At 40.7% G+C, this 12,662-nt stretch overlaps 1 protein-coding gene across 8 annotated transcripts in view; it reads left to right on the top strand.

Annotated features, from left to right (window-relative positions):
- XRCC4 (X-ray repair cross complementing 4) overlaps window positions 1–12,662 on the top strand; it is a 279,215-nt gene that overhangs the window by 19,284 nt on the left and 247,269 nt on the right. The window contains exons 1-2 of one of the 8 annotated variants that reach the window (XM_030565723.1): window positions 151–160; window positions 8,836–8,843. The exons of the other annotated variants lie outside the window; for them this stretch is intronic. The gene's annotated coding sequence lies outside the window, so the exon portion shown is untranslated. Of the gene's footprint in view, window positions 1–150; window positions 161–8,835; window positions 8,844–12,662 lie in introns of those variants that run through there. 8 annotated transcript variants of the gene reach the window in all.

The raw sequence follows: 12,662 nt of genomic DNA, 5'->3' as shown, positions 1-12,662 counted from the left end.
GTTTGACTCCCACCTATCTATCCAGCAGTATCTGAGTGGGATGGACCTGATGCTTCAAAGCTAAGAGAGAAGCAGCAGGATGACCTTGCCTCCAGGCTGCAGGGATGATCAAAGCCTGGGTGGTAAAGTTCCTATTGGCTGGCGTGCTGGGCTGGCTGTGGTTCTCACTGCTTCCCCTTGTTTTATCTTCCCCTGATGACTGCAACATTCTGTTTCTGAGGAGGGAAGGTTGCTTTAGTTTTTTGCAGCATCTGCTGTGATACAAAATGGCTGTATGCGGTCTGCCTCAAGGGTGGGAAACACTGATCCTTCCTTAATTCCCTGTATTAACACGAGGAATGGGGTTGCTTGATCTTTCCCCAGTGCCTCTGCTGGCTACGTGGCAGGGGTCCGGGGGAAGAACTGGTCCTGCTCCCCTTTCCGTACAGCAGCTAAAAAGCTTCACATTCCACAGCTGGGTTAACTTTTGCTATCTTTCCCTCAGATTATGTTGGAGAGCTTGTCTACACTTACAACACTGCAGTAGTGCACCTATGCTGCTGTAGTGTTTAGTGAACACTGCATATGCTGATAGGAGAGATTCTCCTGTTAGCGAGAGTACTCCACGTCCCCAAGAGATGATAATTATGTTGATGAGGGAAGCCCTCCCATCTAGCCTTGGTCAGGGTGACATAGTTATACCAACATAAGTTTGTAGTGTAGACCAGGCTAAGAAGGAGCTCTCTTGAGGCAGAGGAGGGGCTCCCTAGTAGCCCCTCAAAAGCCCTGAAAATATTTGTTTTAAATAGATCCATTTTAGGCTGTAACTGACATTGCCTCTCCTTTATTTGCAGAGTGTAGGTCAGTGTTATAAAAACACTTGTACAAAGATTGTGGGATGATGAGTATTCCAGATTTTCAAGAAGTTTTCTATTTTGTAACTGACCTTATCTGACTCTTAAACCCATCATCAGTCCCACACTTCTCCCACGTGACTAGGACCATTGCACTACACAAGCATGCTCTCACTATTCCTACCTAAAGAGAGGAGGAACAACAAAGAACTGCAGAGACAATACAATCTTGATCAGGGTTACTGAACTGGTATTTAGGGGAAATTGCTGTTTAGAAAATTACAAATCTGGTATAACAGCAAAGAATCCTGTGGCACCTTATAGACTAACAGACGTTTTGGAGCATGAGCTTTTGTGGGTGAATACCCACTTCGTCTGATACATGTAGTGGAAATTTCCAGGGGCAGGTATATATATGCAAGCAAGCTAGAGATAATGAGGTTAGTTCAATCAGGGAGGATGAGGCCCTATTCTAGCAGTTGAGGTGTGAAAACCAAGGGAGGAGAAACTGGTTCTGTAGTTGGCAAGTCTTTGTTTAATCCTGAGCTGATGGTGTCAAATTTGCAGATGAACTGAAGCTCAGCAGTTTCTCTTTGAAGTCTGGTCTGAAGTTTTTTTGCTGCAGGAGGGCCACCTTAAGGTCTGCTATAGTGTGGCCAGGGACGTTGAAGTGTTCTCCTACAGGTTTTTGTATATTGCCAGTCCTAATATCTGATTTGTGTCCATTTATCCTTTTCCGTAGAGACTGTCCAGTTTGGCCGATGTACATAGCAGAGGGGCATTGCTGGCTTATGATGGCGTATATTACTGTCATGATATAATCCCCCACTCTGAACCTTAGTGTCCAAAAGATGGGGTACCAGCATGAATTCCTCTAAGCTCAATTACCAGCTCAGTACTTGTAGCGCTGCCACCAACCAGGAATTCCAGTGCCTGGTACACTCTGGTCCCCACAAAACCTTGCCCGGGGACCCCCAAGACCCAGACCCTCTGGATCTTAACACAAGGAAAGTAAACCCTTTCCCTCACCGTTGCCTCTCCCAGGCTTCCCCTCCCTGGGTTACCCTGGAAGATCACTGTGATTCAAACTCCTTGAATCTTAAACAGAGAGGAAAATTCACCTTCCCCCCTCCTTCTCTCTCCCACTCCCAGACTTTCCCTGAGAGGGAAAGTAATCCTAACACAGAGAGAAAATTAACCTCTCTCTCCCCCTTCCCTCCTTTCTCCCCACCAATTCCCTGGTGGATCCAGACCCCGTCCCCTGGGATCTGACACGAGAATAAAAAAAACAATCAGGTTCTTAAACAAGAAAAGCTTTTAATTAAAGAAAGAAAAAACAGTAAAAATTATCTTTGTAAATTTAAGATGGAATATGTTAGAGTCTTTCAGCTATAGACACTGGGAATACCCTCCCAGCCTAAGTATACAAGTACAAAGTAAAATCCTTTCAGCAAAATACAAATTTGAACTCCTTCCAGCCAAATACACCTTTGAACTCCTCCCAGCCAAATACATATTTGCAAATAAAGAAAACAAACATAAGCCTAACTCGCCTTATCACCTAGCACTTACTATTTTGAATCTATAAGAACCTGTATCAGGGAGATTGGAGAGAAACCTGGTTGCACGTCTGGTCACTCTCAGAACCCAGAGAGAACAACAACCAAAAACTAACAGCACACACAAAAACTTCCCTCCCTCAAGATTTGAAAGTATCCTGTCCCCTGGTTGGTCCTCTGGTCAGGTGACAGCCAGGCTCACTGATTTTGTTAACCCTTTACAGGCAAAAGAGATATGAAGTACTTCTGTTCTATTAACCCCTACTATCTGTTTATGACAATTACATTGGTGGATGTGCAGGTGAATGAACCGGTGATGGTGTGGCTGATCTGGTTAGGTCCTGTGATGATGTCGCTGGTGTAGATATGTGGGCAGAGTTGGCATCGAGGTTTGTTGCATGGATTGGTTCCTAAGCTAGAGTTACTATGGTGCTGTGTGCAGTTACTGGTGAGAATATGTTTCAGGTTGGCAGGTTGTCTGTGGGCGAGGACTGGCCTGCCACACAAGGCCTGTGAAAGTGTGGGATCATTGTCCAGGATGAGTTGTAGATCCCTGATGATGCATTGGAGGGGTTTTAGCTGGGGACTGTATGTGATGGCCAGTGGAGTCCTGTTGTTTTCTTTCTTGGGTTTGTCTTGCAGTAGGAGGCTTCTGGGTATACGTCTGGCTCTGTTGATCTGTTTCCTTATTTCCTCGTGCGGGTATTGTAGTTTTGAGAATGCTTGGTGGAGATTTTGTAGGTGTTGGTCTCTGTCTGAGGGGTTAGAGAAGATGCGGTTGTACCTCAGTGCTTGGCTGTAGACAATGGATCGTGTGATGTGCCCAGGATGGAAGCTGGAGGCATGAAAGTAGGCATAGCGGTTGGTAGGTTTTCGGTATATGGTGGTGGTAATGTGACCATCACTTATTTGCACCGTGGTGTCTAGGAAGTGGACCTCCTGTGTAGATTGGTCCAGGCTGAGGTTGATGGTGGGGTGGAAGCTGTTGAAATCGTGGTGGAATTTTTCCAGAGACTCCTTCCCATGGGTCCAGATGATGAAGATGTCATCAATGTAGCGTAGGTAGAGAAGGAGCATGAGTGGATGAGAGCTGAGGAAGCGTTGTTCCAGGTCAGCCATAAAAATATTGGCATATTGTGTGGCCATGCGGGTGCCCATAGTGGTGCCAATGATCTGGAAATATATATTGTCATCAAATTTGAAATAGTTATGTGTGAGGATAAAGGCACAGAGCTCAGCAGCCAGTTGTGCTGTGGCATCATCGGGGATACTGTTCCTGACTGCTTGTATTCCATCTGTGTGTGGGATGTTTGTGTAAAGAGCCTCTACATCCATGGTGGCTAGGATTCTTTGCTGCTTTTACAGATCCAGACTAACACAGCTACCCCTCTGATACTTGAAATCTGGTATAGGAAATTTTGCACATCAAGTTGGCTCATAAAGTCTGATATTTTGCCTTTGGCTTATGCCTCATTTTCAGGGGAAGGCAAACAAACCAAAATACTTTACCTGGAAAGTTGTGCAAAACTGTGTGTGTGTTTATGATCTGTCAGTGACCTCTCTGATCCTCAGCTGGTACTATCTAAGGCCAGTGGCAGATTAGTCAGTGGGTCAATGGGCCCATGCCCAGGGGCCCCGGCCAATTGGGAGGCCCTGGAAAAATGGGCACCCCTGCACACTGATCTGCTCCACCCGAGTGGGAAATGAAGTCAGGGCTCGGGGGCTTGCCCCTGCCCCTCCCCTCATCTGTTGCTCCTGGGGGAAGTAGGGTTGGGGTGTGGGGGCTTGCACAACCCTGCTCCCTGCCAGGAATACTGGGTTGGGAGGAGCAGGGCAAGCTCCCATGCCCTGACCCCATTTTCCTGGCAGCAGCATGGCGGGGAGAATGGGGGCGGGACTGAAGGGGTAGGGAGGGGCCTCCCACTTGCTCTGGCCCAGGACCCCACAAATCTCTAATCCACCTCTGTCTAAAGCTTCCATCCTACAGTTGCATCCAGGTAGGTAGACTCTTGGGCTTGCACGGAACACATTAACGTAATTCTGTTGATACAGATTAATTTGCAGGATCAAAGCCTTAGATGGTAGCAATAAAATCTTCTGCTAGGTTAGAAATCATTCAGCTAACTTTTTATCTCTAGCTGTACCGTTTGTCTCTTACTCCTTTCATTTGTAGGGGCATTTTAAATTATTGATTAATCAAGAAACCCTTTGCACTTTTAATATGGAACAGTGTAAAAATGAGGGACTGTTCAGTTCTAAGTTCAGTATAATTTGAAATCTGTCAGTTAAGTCCTCCCTGACTCTTTTCATCTAAAGAATAAATAATCCTGGCATTTGAAATCTTTCTTCTTTGGTTGTGAAAAGTATGTTTAAATTCCACTTGAAGGTCTGTAACTGGAGCTGAAGGGAGTTTCAGACAGAACCAATATCCTGCCTGAAAGCATGGAGGGCTTGTTTTGTGAGAGATGATACTTCAAGAATACTCTACTCTTATTGACACTTATAGGCCCAGCCACTTTACATGAAGTAAGAATTTCCTCTTGCTTTAGGCTAATATCTTAAACTGTTTGCTAATGACTAGGGGAAGTTTTGTAAATCAATTGAGATATTGTAGTTACAGACTTTTTGTTATACCTTTGTTCTATTTCTCTATTTAAAACCTTAGATTCTGTTCATCACCTTTAGTTTAACATGGAAACTTTGATTAAAAGCAATAGAAATACTTGTGCTGCAAAATCAGAAGACCAGGCATAACACAAATACTGAAAGCAATCTACGTGCTTTTCTTTCCTGGTTTAAATGCCAAAGAGTGTATTTATAAATGTAGGTTATATTCCCTTTATCGGGGCTTCTCTTCCCCTCTTAAACCACTCAATAGAATTTCTCACCTCCCCCATTTCAGATCCAGGCTCTCATTTTCTACCATGGTCAAATTGAACTGTGACACCAGGGATCAAACTGAATTCAACAGCATTGTGCTCTGTGTGCTAATCTTTTATTCTGAAATCACTTCAGATAGTGGCCTATTTTTCTTAACGAGAACGCACTTAAGTTAATTGCTCCATTAGAAATGTACAGTAGCTCTTTCTAATCTGTAGGTAGGTTTCCATGCATAGCTGCTGTACTTCAAAACACCTGCAGCAAAAGCAATTTAGGGGAGCGGAGGAAGCCCTGGCTCTGCATAAATTAAAATAAAAAGCTCAAAAGTTCAAAATGTTATCAGTGACATAGTTGTAGATAGCTGGAACAGACCTAGGGGAGTTGGCTTCTGCTCCATGCCCTACTGCTATATAAAACATCATACAAAATTCGTTGTAAACTAATTTAAAAAGTGTCTTGTTTATTCAGAAGCAACTGTGTACAATGTTTGTTCAGAAAGTAGACCCCAATCCAATTGCAAACCAGCCAATGACTGATTTTTTTCCTTAGAAAGAAACATTGCCTAATATAGATCATAGAAGCCAAACACCAAAGACACAAAGTGCTAAAGATAAACAGCTCAATCCTCAACTGTTCTGGCCTCAATAAAACTACTGATTTACACATTTGGGGTGGGACTCAACTGTCCCCACCTGCAGGCTTGTCTCAGCTCCTTGACTATTACATGGTGAGGTGCTGAGATGTAGTGCGACCTTCTGTGCCCTTAGGAACAAAACACTGGCTTTCTTACAGCCCTAATCAATCAGTTCTTCTGAAGCTTTTCTTTATAGCAATCGGGAGGAAAAGAAGACTGACTGTTCTCATTTTACAGAGCTGGTGAATTCAGAGACTACAGGAGCAATGTTAGTGAATCTTTAAAGGCATTCCAAGATACTCCATTCGGGCTGTAATTATCTCATAGATGTTTATTATGCTGCATAGTAAAGGGCTAATTTCAGTAACTTAAACCGAAGTGGCACGGTAAAATAGTATATTTCCATGAAACCATTTCTGAGAAGCTTCAATGGATATTACAATATCAAGCTGTGAGGGTACAGAAGTTCACTATTCAGCTAACCAGTGTATCAGGAATACTAAGCATTCTAAACAGTATTATTGTCTCTCTGTATATATGAAGAACTGAAAGGTGAAACTGGTTTTAATAGTTCAGTTCTCACTACACTACCTCTTAAATTTTTTTAATCCGTTCTCCCCAAAGTGTTTATTTAGGTATTAAAATACAGGTGACATATATAATTAACATTTTTAAATAATAAATGAATAGCTAAGGCCTTGTTCTTACAAACACATAAGCATTTGCTTACATTTGCTCATATGAATCGTTTCATGGAAGTCATAGGGAGAGATCCTCAGCTGTTGCAAATCACTCTGCCCCACGGAAGTCAGTGGATCTATGATTATTTGCACTGGCTGAGTGTCTGGCCCACCATGTGATGGTATATGTGATCTCATAATTGCTACAGACTCTTATTATGAGGCACAATTAGCATCAAAGTTAGTTACAGCCAGAAATGAGGAGTACCTTGGAATACCTTTAAGGACTACTTGTGTATCTAAAGTGACTATATGCATGAAGTTAAAGACATGTATAAGTGTTTGCAGGACTGGGGCCTATATTGTTTTTCTATTGTACAATGAAAAAGTGACAAACTACAAAATAGTTTAGTTACAGTGGAGTGTTATGGTAGGATTAACATGATTTTTGAAAGATACTTAAAGATAGCCTGAGTCAGGCAGTTAATGGCTGAATCTTGTAATGGTTATTAACTTATATTGTTGAGTTAGATATTTTCAAAACACTTAGAAGATGGAAAAGCACTAATTAATAGCAATAAGTAGAATGTTGTGTAGGAATAGCCGGATGATACATAAAAAAACTGTTAGGCAGAACAACAGGGGAAAGCTTCCTGATACTGAGATCTACTGGATCTCTTCAGGATAGTCTTCAGGCAAAAAATGGGTATCCCATCACTTGGAACTCTTAAACAGAACCTGTGAAACTGAAAATCACATTTCCATCTGAATATTTTCAACCTATCATTGTTACAAGTAACCCCTAAGATAATTAGATTTGTAATTTTTTTCCTGTTCGTTTGTGTGCATTGGACAGCTATCTTTGTTTGGTTGGTCATTAGCATCCTTTTCATGTGCTGTTCTGCATCACCCCCCTTCTCTTGGCTCTAAAAGAAAGTGTTTAACAGTAAGAGTAGCAACAAATCTGAAAGTGCAACTGAAGAGACACTAGGCAGGCGTGTTCCTAGAGAGAAAGGAGAGGGACAAGAAGGGCTGGGACTAAGCGTGTTTTGGGTTTATTGTTCACGGACACTTAAACACTGCTAGGAAGTAGAAAAACTTTAATTTTGAAATGATTTTTTTTTAAAATAAAGGGTGCTTTAAAAAAGAATATCCCTCCTCCCCAAATTAAAAAAGAAAATAAATCAGTACCCAGGATCTCTTCATAACTGGGAAAGGGATCTGGTGGGAAAGGAGCTGCAATTTTTTTTCCCCCCTTTTTCTGGCTGAGGTGAAAATCTGAGGTTTAAAAAATCATTTTGAGTTTAAAAAAACTATTTTGTTTAACCAAAAACAAAATATTGGTTTTCTTAGTTTTGAGGTTTTAAAACTTTTTCTTAAAAAAAAAAAAGAAGTAAAATTCAAAACAAAAATTCATTTTAAACTGAAACACTTCAGTTTGAAAATGTCTAAATGAAATGTTCTATTTGTTTTCAGCAAATGGGACACATGGTTTGATTGATCTGTATGTGCATATTCAAAATTAAAAATAAGTTTAGTGAAAAAATGTCACCCACCTCTAATTATAAATCATAGGAAATTGTCTTCTGACTGAATGATTTCAGCAAGATTAGTGCTAATCAAAGAATTAAAAAAAAAAACCATTCTCCTATATTTGCTGCACTTATGGCAATGGAAGGTAATAATAATGGAAAAATTAGTGCACCGTGGCTCCAATCCTACATTTCCATGCAGGTGCAGGGGTTTGACTACATGAAGATGATTGCAGGCTCAAGATCTGTGTCAACCCAAAACAAGGGAGATCAATCAAACAGGAAATGTGGTTGCCTGTTTTTTACCTTTGAAGCAAGCACAGTAACTTGCAGTTAAACTGAAATATTTACAGCCTTTTTATTTTAATCGGTTAAAATAAGAATATCCTTGAGAGAATCTTCTCTTCTCAGAGCCCCAGACTTCAGCAACATAACCTGCTTTCACCCATTGATACCCTTTGGGCAGAAGCTCTAGCAAGGATTGGTAGATATGTCCTTCAGATTAGAACATAGATGTGTGCAGTGCGACCTAGGCTTGCTATGTGGAACGATGTTAGGTGATGAGGGAATACAGTAAGGAGATAAAGAGATTGGGGTTAAGAGATTTTGTCTAGGAAGGGGGATTTTAAAAGTAAAAAGGGGCTTCACGTTGTTTTAGGGTTGTCAAGGAGACAGTTCTGTGGCCCTGTGAGTATCTAGCTAATTCATAAGATTCAGGCAGTTAGGTACACAGCTGTAAACTTTTGAAGCTTCCTCTCCCTGAATTATTGGTTCCAATAAGTTAGTTTTATAGGTCAGCTGAGGTAGTATACAATTGTCTGTGTGCTTGGCTCAAAGGAAAGGAAAGAGAAAGAGAGAATATTCTGGAAAACCTAGTTTTTTGTCTGTTTTTCTCTTTATGATTATGATCATTGTTAGTAACTGGGTGATTAGATGTTGATAGTCATTTAGTGTGTGCCATATATTCATATTTTTTACCTATTAACGTACGAAAATGAATCTAATTAATTGTCACTTTATTAATGTGCAAACCTAATTCTAACTAACTCTTGCTGCAAGGTGGAAAACAACTGCAATATCTGTAATAGCACAGTGCTGGTAATTAGGTCTCATGTTAAAACTTAATTATTTTTACAAAATCTACCACAGTGCATTAGCTAGAGTACAATTCATTTTTACAAAATCTACCACAGTGCATTAGCTAGAGTACAATGGGCTTCATGTATTGTACTCTAGCTAATTCACTGTGGTAGATTTTGTAAAAATAATTAAGTTTTATCTAGTATTCGACATGTGTAAAAAGAAAGGTGAGTGGAAATATACTCTGCAATGCAGTCTTAATTTCTTTTCTCATCTGCTCATAGATCCCACTCATGCAATGGGCAGACTCTTGCTCTTGCAGTAGGGCTTCATGTGGGCACACTTTTACCCACAAGGAGCTCCATGCAAGACTGGTGCTTTTCTCCTTTGCAAAGTTAAGCAATCTGCAATGGTAATCTCTGATACATAGGGTATGGACTACTCTTGCTATAAAATAAAGAGCCACAACATTTATTTTGATTTTTAACGCTGTAGTGGTGAATATACTATGTAGCTCAAGCTTATTGGCCTTTGTGGGAAGGAATCAATCTTCTCAGAAATAGTGGCAGGGCGAAGAGGGGTTAAAGAGAATGGAAATTAGCCTTTGATTTATATAGAGTCAAGAAATTGTCTTATCTAATTATTATTAATTGTATTTCAATAGTGCCTAGAGGCCCCAGCCAAGAAAAGGGCCACTCAAAGGCTGAGAGAAAAGAAATAGTCTTGTCCTCACTTTATTACAGATAGAGAACTCGGGCAAAGACACATTAAGTGATTTGCTCAAAGTCACTCAATGTAATTTCTGGCAGAATCAGAATCTGGATCTTCTAAATCCCAGTGTGGTTAATGAGCCACTAGACTGTCCCTCCTCCCCAAATCACCACTCTTCCTAAGTGAACACTCTTAACGTTGTTTGTTTTTGTTTTGTTCTTTGAGGAAATATTTTGGCAGAGGGCAGATGAACACTGCGGTAGCTTCCTCACTATTTTGCAAGTGTGCCTCAGTTCTTACTGTAGTAACAGGTTCTCTTGACCAGTCTATAACATAAATACCAAAACTCACTATGCTTTCATCCATCAATAACTAAAGTCTGCCCACTGATAAGTCTGCCCACTGTTTTTTTTTCCCCACTCATGGTCTGTGTGGATCTGCATAGGAAATCTCGTGGCTGAAAATATGTGTGATTCATTGTGAACCTTATCAATCGTCTCTGAATGCAAATTATTGTAACAACTAATATTCTCCATTTAGTTGCTCACTATATTAGCATGGTGGAATTTTCAAAATGAGGAATTGTTAAACAGCAATTGGATTGCTAAATGGGTAACTGTTTTCGATTTAAATATAAAATATGTTTACCTTAAGAAGGCCAGAGCAATGAATGGGTACCATCAGTGGAACTGTACTGGGGATGGATCTGACCCCTTTTGCTTACACTGAACCTAACAGGTAGAAATGGGTAAAATTCAGATCTTTTACCAGCAGGTGTAACCCCGATGGAAATCTCTAGGCCACATTAAATAACGATGTACATGGTAGTGTAATAATCTGGTGTAAGAACATAAAAACAGTTATATTGGGTCAGAGCAAAGGTCCATCTAGCCCAGTATTCTGTCTTCTGACAGCGGCTAATGCCAGGTGCCCCAGACGGAATGGACAGAACAGGCAATGACCAAGTAAGTGATCCATCCCCTGCTGCCCACTCCAGCTTCTGGCAAACTAGTAATGTTAGGAGGGCTCTGAAGAGACAACTTTTTTAGCTCCTGGGACATGCAACGAGGGAAACGCACAGTGCCTCATCAGGGACTTGAACTCTGGAACCTCGGAATAAAAGTCTGATGCTTTACTGACTGAGCTAGCCAGGTGACTTATAAGTGACATATTGGTGCCATTTAAGTCAGTGGGAGTTTTGCCATTGACTTTAGTTGTATTTCTATTGGGCTTATCTGTGTGGCACACTGAGAGAAAGGGGGATGTGGAAGGAAAAGTAAAAGATGGCTGAGTTGCTGGGGTAGGGCAGAGTGTCTTCAATGGCTTATATCAGAGGGCATAATTTCTGTCCACACTTGTTTTTACAGTCAGAATTAACCACATCTTTCTCATCTGACTCTACCCAGATTATATAATTTATCACCACTGTTCATTACAAGGATTTTATTAGTAACACCATTGTTTCAAGGTTTTTGCTTGGTAATTAATCATATTAAATAAAGTGCCCACACAGTTATTCAGCCAGAGTTTTCCTGAGGGCCATAGGACTTAAGATCAGAGTTCAGGCTATCTTTTTGTATAAAAAGCTCCAGGCATGTCTATACACCTCTTTTTGAATATCTCATACAATGAGCTGAGTTTATTTTCTTCAGTTTAAAATGTAAACATATGTCCTTAGCAAGCTACAGAGGTGTTTCTCTGCTTTGGCAAATACAGGAATAAAGAAAAATTCAAAACCAGAACTTATAAATAGGATGACCATACGTCCTGTTTTGGCCAGGATAGTCCCTTTTTTAAGCCCTGCCCAGGTCATCTCAACTTTTTTTTTTTTTTGGCAAAACCAGCTATTCAGAGTATTGTCAGAAATGACAAACAACTGTAGGCTTTCGTATCAGTGCTGTACAAAACATTTTTACAGTGTATTGTCTTATTGCTGTGTAGAGAAAATATAAACAACTGAATTTAATATTTAATTGATTTAGCTAAGTATCTATGTATGATCATAGTTTGATTAGCTCTTGGAACTTATTTGGTATTGAAATTAATGAGTTAAGGACTCTGAAGATCAACTACTCAGTCTTAGCAGGTGTGGAAAGGTACGTTATCGCCAAGGTATTGGCAAGGTACCTTACTGGCAAGGGGATTGTTTTCTAGGTATTAATACTTGTTTATGCACCAGTAATGAATCTAAGATTCCTATGTTTCATTTTTCTATGAATACTTTACACGTGTTAGGACAAGGGAATGGCATTTCTAGCTGCTTTAAGATACATACTTGAACAAAGGTCAGATACAGTGCAGGCAACTGGAGTTAAAACTACCTCCTACTTCCGGTCAGATTGTCCTGCAGAGTAAGAGCAGTGATTACATCTCAATTCAAACTTAGGTCTGAACCTCTGATCAAAGACTATCCCACATCTTTTGTTGGGTTTCTAATGTAGAATACAGTCCCCTGGGGGACTAAGCTGAAATCAACCACAATAACTTCTTGTATCTCCTAAAACTGAAGGCTTGATAGAGCATTTTAGCACATATGACGTCCCTGATGCAGGTGTTCCGCATCCCGTGCAGACTACTCCTGTTACCTGCAAGTATAATTTGTGTTGTGAGGTTAGGCTCTACATCAGTGGTTCTCAACTATTTACCATTGTGTGCCACATCCAATACTATCTGTATGGCCCTGAGGATGTCATATGGGCCACAGGTTGAGAACCATTGCTCTACATAGTGCCACTGCCTTGTCACATGGCTCC

The sequence above is a fragment of the Gopherus evgoodei genome, chromosome 6 (genome assembly GCF_007399415.2).
Source record: "Gopherus evgoodei ecotype Sinaloan lineage chromosome 6, rGopEvg1_v1.p, whole genome shotgun sequence".
Taxonomy (NCBI): Eukaryota; Metazoa; Chordata; order Testudines; family Testudinidae; genus Gopherus; species Gopherus evgoodei.
This window is presented reverse-complemented; position numbering and strand designations above follow the sequence as displayed.